General features: G+C 38.3%; 1 pseudogene; it reads left to right on the top strand.

Annotated features, from left to right (window-relative positions):
• LOC122115529 overlaps positions 1-6,074 on the top strand; it is an 82,984-nt pseudogene extending 76,910 nt beyond the window's left edge.
• Positions 6,075-13,566: the final 7,492 nt, after the last annotated feature.

The raw sequence follows: 13,566 nt of genomic DNA, 5'->3' as shown, positions 1-13,566 counted from the left end.
AGCAAGAACAGTCCTTAGCAGAAAGAACAGCACTGGAGGAATATCAATACTAAATTTCAAACTCTACTACAAAGCCATAGTAATAAAAACAGTTTGGTAATGGCACAACAACAGACCTGAGGACCAATGGAATAGGTCTGAAGACCCAGAAATGAACCCACAAACCTATAGCCACCTAATCTTTGACAAGGGAGCTAAATTATAGAATGGAAGTAAATGCTGATGAGAAAATTGGTTAAACACCTGTTGAAAACTAAAGTTAGCTCCGTATATATCACTCTGCACCAGAACCAAATCCCAAGGGATCAAAGACCTCAAAATAAAAGCAGACACCCTGAAAACATTATAGGAAAGAATAGGAGGAACTCCAGGGCTTCTTAACACAGGCCAAAATTTTCTTAGTAGAGACCCAGAAACACAACAAATCAAAGAATATTTGGACAAATGGAAGTGCATGAAACTGGAGAGCTTCTGTATGGCAAATGGCATAGCTAGCAAGATCAATAGAAAGCACACAGACTGGGAGAAGATCTCCACTAGCCATACAATGGACAAGTGTCTCATATCTAAAATATACTTAGAACTCAAAAAATTAAATCCCCCGACAAAAAATCCTCAAAGGAATAACCACCTCATCAACAAGTAGGCCAAAGACTTAAAGAGAGACTATCTGAAGAGGAAATAAGAATGGCCAATAAACACATGAAGAAATACTCAATTTCTGTATACATAAAAGAAATGCAAATCAAGACTTATTGAGATTCTACTTCACCCCAGATATATAATCTGGCTATAATCAAGAAATCTAGTAACAACAGATGCTGGAAGGGGTGGGGACCAAAGGGAATCCTACTGCACTCTTGGTGGGAATGTAAACTTGTTCAGTCATTTTGGAAAGCAGTATGGAGGTTCCTCAAAAGACTCCACATAGAGCTCCCCTATGACCCAGCAATCCCACTTTGGGCATTTACCCAAATGATCACAAAAAAGGTCATACCAAAGATACCAGCATGACCATGTTTACTGCAGCATTATTTAACATAGCTAAGATATGGAACCAACACAAATGGATCAAGTAAATGTTACACACACACACACACACACACACACACACACACATACACACACACACACACACATAAAATGGAATCTCTGCCTCCATCAGAAAGAATGACACTGGCCCATTTTTGAGGAAATGGAAAGTCTTGGAAAAAATTATATTAAATAAACAAAGCCAGGCCCAAAGAAACATAGGTCCCATTGTTTCTCTTATTTGCAGTAACTACTATATGTCGAGGATAAGCAGAAAAGTTCAAAACTTAGATACATAAGACAATATAAGATGATGTTAAGTGAAATGAACCCTAAGATAAGGACACAAGTGGTTTTTCCTTCCTTCCTATTGTTTTTAATGTACTTATAATACACGATGTGATTTTTTTGTTTCTTTTGTATGTTCTTCCTCTAAGGTATAACCCATGTTTTCACTGTACTTGATTCCATTGTCCTGTATTTTGTATATACATTTTTATAATTCAGAGAGGGTAAATGATATAATAAAATGCTTAAATAAGGATACAGATTGACTCATTGTAACAATAAGATGTACAAGATACTATGTTGAAAAAGAACTTTACAATTCTGCGGTTGACGAGGAGTTGTGGAGTTGGGGAGGGAACTGATGGTAGGGAAAAAACAAACAATGCTCAATATGAAATGTACTCACTACCACACTCATGTTACTATAACCCCTCTGTACAGCATTTTTACAATAAAAAAATATGTATGATAAAACATGTGGCTTCTTTGTCTTCTCCTGACTGGAGTCCTAACTGGATGTACCTTGTACCACTGTATCCCTCAAATTTAGCAGATTTCAACCCACCTCTAAGATGTCCCCTGAAGCACTCACCTACCTCACAAGACTTACTGTGTTTGAATGGGCTCAGAGAAACACACCCAAGAGGGGAGAATCACATCCTCTGGAGATAATTTGTCAGAACACTGGCAGGAACAAAACTATAAAGGAAAACATGTGAGTGAACCCTGCCTAAATTTAGTGGAAAAGGATTTACAAAGAAAAAAAATCAAAGGAGGTTGCATTTAAAGAGGTCCCTAGGGAGACCTATTGTAAAACTATTAAGGGCTAGGTACAAAGCAGAGAAGAACCAGAAAGAGAGAAGCCTCTCCTGACACACAAGAAAGTGTCAATGGCAAAGCAAGTAGTTTCTCATCAGAAAGCATGGAAACCAGAGGTGTCAAAGAGATGAAAGTCAAGAACTGTCACACAAGCAAACATTTTTTAATCCTTAAAACTGTCTTTTGGAAATAAAGGCAAAATTAGGACAATCCAAGAAAAGTAAAGTGATTGATTGCCAAGTGAAGGGGAATATGGGAAGGAAATGATAACCCAATAACCCAAAGGAAAGCAAAAGAATACCAAGTTCCAAGGTACAAAACACACACTAGTTTATGTGTATGTTTGTTTGTGACTGTTGAAAGCTGAACAATGATCCCCAATAATTCCATGTCTTAATTCTAGGTTATATGATAGTTACCTTCCTATAACAAAATTCATGGATCATCCAGGAGTCCCCAAAATGGTGTTTATTAGTGGGTGACACAAGTGATTAGAGCCCAAGAGAAGGCAATATGATTTCAGGAAGAGAGAAGGAAGTGATAGGTTTGAAACTAGAAGGGCTGAGCTAAGAAATGTAGCCTACAAATAAGCAGGAAAGGGTGATATATCTTGGTTCCATTTTCTTAGTAGCTACAACAGACAACACAAGATCAGTAATCTGAAAAGAACAAAAATTAACGTGTCATAATTCTTGATTCCAAGAAATCCAAGATCAACATGCTGGTATGAGGCATTGACTTCTTTAAAATTCCATAGCAGAAGGTGATAGAGCAGATAGGAACAAATCTTGTCTTCTCATGTTTCAGAAGACTGAAAGCAAAGCAAGCAAACCTCCCTTCTCAGGATCTTTGCATTTGTATCAATGACTGACATGAAACCTTTATCCCTGGTGACACTAACATCTTAGGTTTGAAGTTTATCAAATGGCTCTTCACTCAAAATTTTGTGGGAATCCAGAAAAGCTAGAAAAGTCATTAGAAGAAGATTCTATGCCAACACAGATTTACTTAGAAGAAAATCTGCTTTCTCATTTAAATTATTTTGCTCAAATATTAGACTCTGCCATTTGACCCACAGCTCCTCTTCTGCCTGTCTTCTGCTGATTAAGATAGGAATCGCAAGCCTGGTCTGGCTTTGAACCAGGATCCTTAAATCTCAGTTTCCTAACTAACTTGGAATAGAGGCTTGAGCCACTGTCACCCACCTCCACTTGGTTTTCCATAGCAACAAGAGGACTTGAAATGGGTCACTGTTGTCCACCGTCCTCTTTCTGGGCTTGTGGGTCTAATATACACAAGGGTATAGTCACCTTTGTTATAAGAAAAATCCAGTTGGAAATCTAGTCAGGAGAAAATAGAGAAGACACATTTTGAGAGGTCTAATTGGGAGTCTTTATTGGAGGCCAGCATTTGCAGATGAACTCCTGTCTCAAAGATCTATAGCCCCAAATAGAGCATACTCAAAGTTTGTACAGACAAAAGCCATATGATGGAGTAGAGACACTCAGTCTCAACAAAAGCAGACGATATTTTGACACACTTAGGTACAAGCTTAGGTACCAGCAGAACTTTTTCATCAATGTAAGATAGGCCTTAGCCTTTCCATATAGGGAAAATCTTAAAGGCTACTGAGAGGCAGATCCTTCAAGGCATTTAGGGAGGTAATAAAGGCAGACTCAGACTCTCCATGAAAAGCTTTCCCAAGGCTATGATATCTGCATCCTCTGAAGCAGGGGTCTCCCAGCTCACCTTGACCTAGGCATCTACAATTCAATTCCCTCCACACAGCAAGACGCACCAAGATGTCTGTAAGAACTAACATAACTCAGCCTCCTCAATTCCCCTTCTTGTTACCAGTATTTCCTGACAAGACCTTGAATGGTGCTTGTCTTTTCGTAAGGGCAGAGAGTTTCCTGTATCCTCTGTATAAACCATTGGCAGAGATGAGGTGATAAACATAACCCAGCACCAGTCTTTTGAATTCTGTCCTTTCCAGCTGATTATCAGCCCCATCAGCAATGTACTTTTGCCCACTCTGGATCAGAGTGTCTTTTCTAGAAATGTGTGTATGTGTGTGAGCATGAGCACACATGTGCATGTGTGTCTGGTCCGTGAGTGGTTCTATCCTGGAGATGGAATCATCAACCTCAGGCATGCTAGGCAAGGGTTCTACCCCAGAGTTATACCCATCTCCTACCTCAAACCATCCTCCTCTCCTGTGATTTCTGAGTTCATTTAAAATGTCACAGAACTGTATAACATTGACTTAACTGTCAACATTTAGATAAGAATTTTTTTTCTGGCATATTTGAAGTCATTGGAGAAAAAGTCTTCTTTATCATCAACAGAAGGGTATGGAAAGTTAACAGATTGTGAAGAGGTACATAGTTAATATATCCCCAAATGCACCATTTCAAAGGCCATGTTAAACCTGAAAAAATGTCTATGTATACCCTGAGAAAGAATGTGAGGATGAGAAAACATTAGCTGAGCTCCAGTGTCTCATGCCTGCAGCCTTAGCTACATACAAGGCTGAGATACTCAGATCCAGCTTCAAATCTACCCCAGGCAGACTCCCATTATCAACTAAAAAGATGGAAATTGAATTATTGCTTGAATGAAAGAGAGCCGGCCTTAAGTAGAAAAGTTAAGGGACAGTGCCTCTGCCCTGACTTCAAATCCCAGAACTGAATGAGAATCGACTGAAAATTCTTGTGAATATTTGTCAGCCACCACAGTGCTGCTTGGTTCCTGACTCCCAACAATGGCAACTGGAGGCCAAGCAGCATTGGGGCTCCGGGGTGGGACCATCAGTGGCATCCTGGGTCGCAAAGTGTTCCTGACCCTGGTCACCTGACTTTCAGCACTTCCATGAAAATCATGGAAGCTGAATTTTGCAAATCTGAAGGTTAATCCTACAACCAGGTTTATTCTGAATCCCAACATGACAGGAGTCCAAAATCTACAGAGTGAGAGACTGAGATCCTTAGAAAAACTGAAGATCTCTCTTCCCAGGGCAACAGAGGGATTTCACCGCAGAGGACTTGAAAGACCTTGGAAAGATTGGAGGATGAGTCTATGGTTCTGTCAACAAAATGATCCACAAACCCCAAACTGCAAATAATTTCAGTTAAAAGATGGATGAAAAGTTACAAAAACAACTTCTTATGGATTTGAATGTAGTAATGCAGAATAATGAGTGAATGTCCATACGTTGTTCAATTTTACGGTGTATTCTTCAAAGAGGGTGACAGGATCTAGATGCATCTCTGATCTACATCATTTGACAAGTTTTACAAATATGTGTATAGTGTATTAGATGATGTTATAGCAGAAGAAATTTTAGGCAAAACACTTTAGCAACTGTGAGAGCAATAAACCACTTATAAGAAACTTGAAATTTATTCACAGAAACATCAACTTTTCAAATATCCTTCTAGACAGAAATGGAAATATCAAGTTCGGTGAGTTTGGCATCAATGGACAGCTTGTGTACTCCATCCCCAAGACAAGAAATGCTGGGTGTAGGCCATACGTGATACCTAAAGGAATAGGCCCTATGCATCTGGACAAGGCTAGGACATCCACTGAAATGTCTGGAGTTTGGGAATCACATAGTTTGAGTTGGCCCCAGGCTGATTTCCTTATCCAAAGTGGAATAGTGTGTTTGATTAGCTAACACAGGTCGTGAAAGTAGACCCACCACAGCTGAGCAACTTTGAGGAGAGGGAATTCTACCCAAGTTTAACCAGTTTTGTCAAATTTTCCCTTACAAAGGATGAATCCAAAAGGCCAAAGTATAAAGAGCTTCTGGAACTTCCCTTTATTTTGATGTATGAAGAACATACATCAAGGTATGTCAAGGTTGCATGCTATGTTTGTAAAATCCTGGATCAAATGCAGCAACTCCCAGCTCTCCCATGTATGTTGATTGATACTGCTGCTACATCTGACTCTAAGGAAAGGGGATGAGAGAAAGCAAGATGTAAAGAATTTTCATCCTGTTATCACAGGTTTTTAAACTGCTCACCAAGACAGTATGCACAATAAGATTGGTGTTTCTGTTCATCATGAATGGGTACTCAGTCACCTAGGACCTGCCTCTCTGTAATGCCCAATCACTTGCATAGTGTTTGTGCTGCTCAGAGAGCCTTATCTGCTCTTTTATGGTGAGCCTACTCATGCCATGGGAATCTGTATGATCAGCTTGTTGACTGTGATTAGATCACATCTGAAATCCATTTCTAGACTCAAAACCTGGATATGTAGCTATAGGAATGGGGTTTCCGTCTTGTGACTTGTAATTCCTGGAAGGGCACAGTAATAGGCACAGTAATGGATATTGGAATATATAGAAACTCCTGCGTTTGAGTGACAAGAAGATCTTATACAGCTGGTGAGACAAATTGTCTTTCTAGAGGTGGGAGACAAAGAAGGAATTTTACTTTTGCTTCCGCAAGTGCAATAGATTTGCACAAACTTATTTGATTGATACTATGTTGCTTTACTAGTCCCTGCTAATGTTTAGGGACTCTATATGCTCAGCCACATTTCCTGTTTAAAATATGTTGGTAAATTAGAATGAATTTATCTTTACCAAATGAAAAAATCATGTTGTGTTCCTGGAGGTTAACATTAAAATATCAAGACAGGATAGAATGTGTCATTTTTCTCCTTTATCAGTCCTTCTGCTGTTTGTTGGGAAGATCCAGAATTTGCTACTTGTCAAAGAAGGTGCTGATCCTAACTATTTTTCCTTGTCAGAATTTGATCTGCTGTCAACTTCATGTTCCTCCTGCCACAAACCACCAGGACTAAAAAAAGAAAAAGTTATAAAGGGAAAGTTTAGAGATGTTTTTAATTCTAGTATCTTATTGGGATGTGTGTGTGTGTGTGTGTGTGTGTGTGTATTCCCTCTTTGCCCCAGGCCTGATATTTAAGCCATCATAATTCACTATCAGGAAGAAGGAGCTGGTAGCTATTGATTAAAGATTTCTTGCAGGTAGTAAAAGACCAAATCTCAGTTGTTTAATTTTTATTATCACTGCTGCAAGTCTTCACTTTCTAAAGTCCTCAGTTTTTATTTTGGTGGTCTGTTGCCACCAGGTGAACTTTCCTTAATGCAGTGTTTTGCACCCCCCCCCCCCCGCTCCACACATGCATATGTTTGATTAGAGAATCATGGTTCAAAGCCAGCCTGAAAAAATTGTCTGTGACATTCTTGTCTCCTGTTAACCAGCAAAAAAGCATGGATTTTTGATACAATTAGTACAGGGCCATGATTTTATAAAAAAACAAAAGCCAAATGCGATAAAGAGACTCACATACACAAGAAAGAATGGGTCCCAGCTGATGTAGGCAAAGAAGAAGCAATCTTTTCTAGGAACTTCTATGAGTAGATGAGGATCTGTAAGGGCAATCTATGAGATAAGCTTGTCAGGTGCTAAATTTTTAGCAATTCACCATCATTGCTTTCAATTGGAATTCTCCTTTAGTCCCTTTCCTACCCCCAATAAATAAAAGTCTAAATTTCAAAACACTGGATAGCAAATATTATAATTTGCTCCTCGTCACCACCAGCCAGCTCAGTTGGTTATGCCATTCCCAAACCAAATCCTGTGTGTCCTGTGTCTCCTCCTCACAAAGACTCATGAGAAAATAAAAGGAGAATTCTGCTTTTTCAAGTGAAATCCCTGTGAATTGAAGAATGCAGAAATGGTTTGTACCTGGTACATTGGTCTGATTTTCTTTCTCCCACCCAAACCCATGGCAACCTAATCCTTAGACTTCACAGTGTTCTGAAAGGAAGCATTGCTGTGTCTTCCTTGGACCATACCAAAGCATCGTTCTCCATGGCTTCCAGGATTCAAGAGGAATTTGCTTCTCCACTGTCAACTTCCTATCTGGCTCAGTGCAGGCTCACTCTACATTATGTAAACATAAAATAAAGTAATTTTGGCTGTCCAGGAGCTATTCTGACCATTGTGTTGTGTGGATGAGTACATTGAAAAAAGTGCAGTTTTAAAATATCAATCATAGATAATTATGAACTATAAACTTAAGGGCAAGGAGTTTATTACAGTGTGTATTTATTAAAACAAAAGTGTGCATAGTGTTCACCAGCTGTGAAAATAGAGTAAGAACTATACATTATGAGCTCTGGTTATTTTTCTCTTGTACCATACGAAAGTGTATAAAATTATCAAGGATGCTAACATGCAGAGATATTGTGCTTCAGTCTGTAAAAATGGAGCTCAATGGCAACTGTTTCTTAGAGCTTTGGAATATTTTATCCCGTATTCTTGTTTAAATTCCTCTCTATTAAGATACATACATGAAGCCAAAGTGTTTATATAATAGTTCTATCCTTTTACCTTTAGGTCGGTTATAATAAATCTAGGATGTGATGATGACTTTGTAACTTGATTTTCCTAAGTTAGACCCTAAGAAGAGAGACAAAGCCAACTAATGATATTAAATTATTTGCACATTTCACATGGTGAAAAATTACTTTCTTACAAAAAATTGTTGCACATATTTGACAGAAAACAACCTCTTTCATCCCATTGATCAAATCCATTGCTGCTGCTAAATGAAAACAGATTCAAGAGTAGTATGGAGTTGTTTCTATTTTGAACAGTTACAGAGTTCAAGCTGTTCATTGAGTTCAAGGAGTTCATAGTAGACAAACCACTTTTTTCCTGTTACATTCTCTTTTAATTTCACATTCATAAGTAGTTTCATAATGCAAAGAAAGAAAGCCTCTATAGGATAGTCCAACTGTTTTAAAACATACTTATTAGTTAAATAATATCACTTTGAAGGGCACATTGGCTCTTTGGGATACAAACAACGTTGGAGAAATTTGGAGCTATATTTTCATAAATTGTATTTTCAAGATATGTACAGCGGGATTAAAGTTACATAAGTAAGGTAGTGATTATATTTCTTGTCTAACTTCTTAGCTCTTCCTTCATTTTTCTCTCTCTTTCCCACCCCCACAAACTCACCCTCAAGTTGTACAGATCGTATTCAACATGTCTAGAAAAAATACTTTTCATTTAGTGAAAAACTGTATTTGTCACAGTGATGGAGGCAATATACCAAAGTACCAAATGTCTGTTAGTCTACATGTTTATCTAACACATTTCCATAACAAATACTGCCTAACTTTCAAGAAAACAGATAAATACTGAACCCAACTTGATTTGTAAAATACAGTTTGACTCTAGGTGGAAGTTGGTAGTTTATTATTATATTCTTTCAAATGTTTTATTTTGTGTGTGGGGGGGTTATAAATCCTTGGAAATGTGGTATCTGGTCAATCAATTACATTCTCTAAATTACTTCATACATTTTTTTTTTAGTCTTTGTGTCTTGGAACAGCTAAGCTCAGTCAGGACTAAAGCTTCACTACAGTCAGTTAATTTCTGTCTGCTTTGTGTCGACAATAAAGCCTGCCTTCCTCACCCATTACCACTGTTAAGGTTCCTGTTGCCAGATATCCTTTCTCTGCAGTCTGGTCATATTATTTACAAAGTGGCATAAAACATAGCAAAGGAAATTGTAACTGGATATGTTCTAATATTCAGATCACTTTTCCTCTTTTTTATGTCTCTCTTTTATTGTTAAGGTGATGTACAGAGTGGTTTCAGTAAGTAAGGTAATGAGTACATTTCTTGTCAAACTTGTTGTCCTTCCCTTTAATTTTCTTCTACTATCCCTCCTCACAATCTCGTCCAAGTTTTACAGATCATTTCAACCATGTTGTCTTGTGAGTACCACTGTTGCATAGGTTTTGCCCTTGTCCTTTATTTCACCATTCTGTTCTTCCCCTTCCCTTCCCTAATTCAAATAAACATATATACAACACTAAAATAAAATACAATAACAGAGGATATATTATAGGCGGAGGATCATAAAAAAGAAACAAAAAATCACATAGTACATTAAAAACAAAAGTGACAAAGGAAAACCTGTTATGTCCATATCTTGGAGTACATTTTGCTTCAAATCATCTTAGTCAAGTGTACAGAGCTATTGGGCTATTCTGCTCATCTGCTAAGATTAACCTAGACATATTCTAATTATTGCAAATAAGGGAGATCATAGGAACTATGATTCTTTCAGTCTGACTTACTTCACTTCATATGATTCCATTTCCTCACAAATGGGCCAGTATCATTCTGTCTGATGGAATCATAGGATTCCATTGTATATAGATGCCACATTTTCTCGATCCATTCATCTACTAAGGGACACTGGGTTGGTTCCATATAATAGCTATGGTGAATAATGCTGTGATAATGTAGTTGTACTGGTAGCTTTAGTATGGCTTTGTTTGTGGTCATTTGGACAAATTGCTGGACATAGATGAGCTCTATGTGAAATTTTTGAGAAACCTCCATACTGCTTTCCAGCTTGGTTGAACAAGATTACACTCCCACGAATAGTGCAGTAGCTTTCCATTTTGATTTCTTGAGTATAGCCATTTTGCCTGGAGCGAGGTGGAATCTTAATGTTGTTTTGATTTGTATTTCTTTCATGGCCAGAAAAGTTGAACATTTCTTCATGTGTTTATTGGCCATTCTTATTTCCTCTTCAGAGAAATCCCTCCTTAGTCCACTTATTAATGGGAAGGTTGTTCTTTGAGGATTTTTTCAGGGATTTAATTTTTTGAGTTCTAAGTATATTTTAGATATGAGCCCTATCTGTTGTATGGCTAGTGAAGATCTCCCATTCTATGGACTTTCTTTTTTTTGTCAGTCCTGGGGCTTGAACTCTGGGCCTAGTGATTCAGCTCAAGTCTAGCACTGTACCACTTGAGCTACAATGTCACTTCCAGTTCTCTGGTAATTTGTTGGCTATAAGAGTTTCATCATGGGCTGGCACCATGATCCTCAGATCTCAGCCTCCTGAGTAGCTACGATTATAGGCATGAGACACCATCCCCTGGCCTCTGTGAGCTATCTATGGATCTTGCTAGCTATGTCCTTTGACATGCAGAAGCCATGCAGTTTCATGCAATCTTGTTTGAATTGTTGTGTTTCTGGGTCTTTATTAAAACAATTTCAGCTTGTGCCAAGGAGCCCTAGCATTTCTTTTATTCCTTCCTGTAGTGTGTCCTGTAGGGTGTCTGCTTTTAATTTGAGGTCTTTGATCCATTTGGAATTCTGGTGTAGGGTGACATATAAGGGTCTTACTTTAGGGTTTAACACAGGAGTTTCTCTATTTGTACTGATTCTGGGCAACCATACATTTTTAGAGCTGCTAAGGTGGTAAAGATACAGGCATCAAAAATGTTTCTATCATAATGGAGGTAAATGAGATAACACTATAAAACCAAGCAAACTTTCCAGAAGAAATGCACATCTTTATGTATTATATGTGAGTTTTCAAAGGCATATATGGTTCTTCTACTGGAGTTCCAGCTGAAATTACAGTGATCCAAGGTGGCAGATTCATATTGTATCAATATCTATTTTATAGGGGCTTGTATTGGTGGTGCTTCAATTTCCACAAATTACTGTAGTTTTCCCCAGCTTCATTAAAGCAGAACCATCTGCTGTAGTAATTGAATCTATGTTGACTCTTGTGGTTCTAATTTAATTCTGTTCTCTTCCATCTGGATGTCAGATTTCTTTCAGATATCTCCTGTAATTATCCAAGATTGCCACCACCTTTCCATCTGCTGAGAGAAATCTGAACTATTTCTCTTCTTGTTGAAAAAAAACTATTTGTACTGACATGACCATTAAGACAGTACAATGATATAGATAGATAGATAGGTAGATAGATAGATAGATAGATAGATAGATAGATAGATAGATAGATAGACAGACAGACATGTACAAAAATTTCATAGTGCATTAATTCTTTATGTGCACATGGTTCAAATTATTAATGCTTTGGGACTAATCTTGAGGCTACCACTCAAGGCCTTGAGCTCTCCCTTAACCTTTGTACTGGAGGTTGGTACTTTACCACTTCAGCCACAGGTTCACTTGCAACTTTTAGCTAGATAACTGGGATCCAGCCTCATGGACTTTTCTTCCTGGGCTAGCTTCAAGCCAACATCCTCAGCTCTCAGCCTCTTGAGTATCTAGGATTACAAGCATGAGCTACAAGCATGTCTTCAAATTCAGTTAGGAACTGGTTTTTATGTTACAATGTGTGATATGTTGGGATGTTTACAGCTTTTCATTTTTATGTGGCATGTCTTTCTTAAGTCTCCATCCATGCTACCAAACTGGAAGATAAAATAGATCAAAGTTGCAAGAAAATCACCAACAGACACATTATACTATTAAAATGCTTTGTTAAATGATGTTATTAAAGTCAACAACCACCAGAGACTCGTTACTATTTTTTAATAAGAACTCTTACCCAGTAATGACAGAAAGAGAGTAGCTCACAGGGTAAATGAGAGGAGAGCTTCCAGCATAATGTATTAATTGAAAAATCTAGAAAGTATAGAATTAGAAATAGAGTAATAAATGAGAAAGGTGAGAAATATAAATGAAGCTCACTGTAACAGTAGAGAAGAAAGGATACAGAAAGGAAGAAGATGCTTCACTTTACTCCAAGGTACTGACTGATTTTTGCAGTTAACTGGTATGTTTTGAATGGGGCACTGTTAGAAGGTCTTTGTCTTTGTCACTGTGAACTCGTAGTATTGCTAATGGAATGTCCTCTAGGTTCTGGGAATGCAGGTCTGGCAATTGAGAAAGTTACTGCTTTTATGTTACTCCAGTAACCCCACTGAATGCATGATGCTGAATTATGCATGGGCGTCGTAAATGCCTGGAAAAAAATTGGCTGCATTACCATCAAAAGTCCCTGGAGTCTTGAGAGCATAGAAAGAAGTCCAGTCACACTAAGTGACAGCCAGACATGATCAGTGAATGATCTTGACTATTGGTGCCATGCCCATTTCGGTCTCAGCTGCCATCCAAATTCCCATACAGAGAGTTCACTTTTCTTACCAGAGGCTGAGCATATGCTCAACAGAAAGGTCTTTCCTTGTATCTCCATGTAGACCCAAGTTCCCAGCTCTTCAGCCCATTTTCTTAAAATGACTGTCCTGGCTTCTTGGAGGTTTGGTCCCTTGATTAGCAAGTAAAAGCAGAGGCCTAGGGGTCTTGCGGCCACACAAGTTTAGACTGGTTCCTCCTTTCTCATGTTTTGATTGTGAGTGTAAGGTAACTATAGGACAAACAGATTCCCATGACACCACCTGAGGATTTGTGTGATGTGTGAGGATTTATGCTGATGATTGAGGGGAAAGCTTCTCCATAAAACAGAGAAAGGTTGGGGTTTCCAACTGCAACCAAAGAGCAAGCTCTTTCCCTATCTGGACAAAGGTCCAGATGCCCAGCCAACCAAGATCTGAGTAGAGGACATGGGGAAAGTGCCATTCATGCTCCT

This window comes from Dipodomys spectabilis, unplaced genomic scaffold (genome assembly GCF_019054845.1).
Source record: "Dipodomys spectabilis isolate Male_0828 unplaced genomic scaffold, ASM1905484v1 ptg000120l, whole genome shotgun sequence".
Taxonomy (NCBI): domain Eukaryota; kingdom Metazoa; phylum Chordata; class Mammalia; order Rodentia; family Heteromyidae; genus Dipodomys; species Dipodomys spectabilis.
The sequence above is the reverse complement of the archived record's forward strand: the minus strand, read 5'-3'. Positions and strand labels throughout refer to the sequence as shown.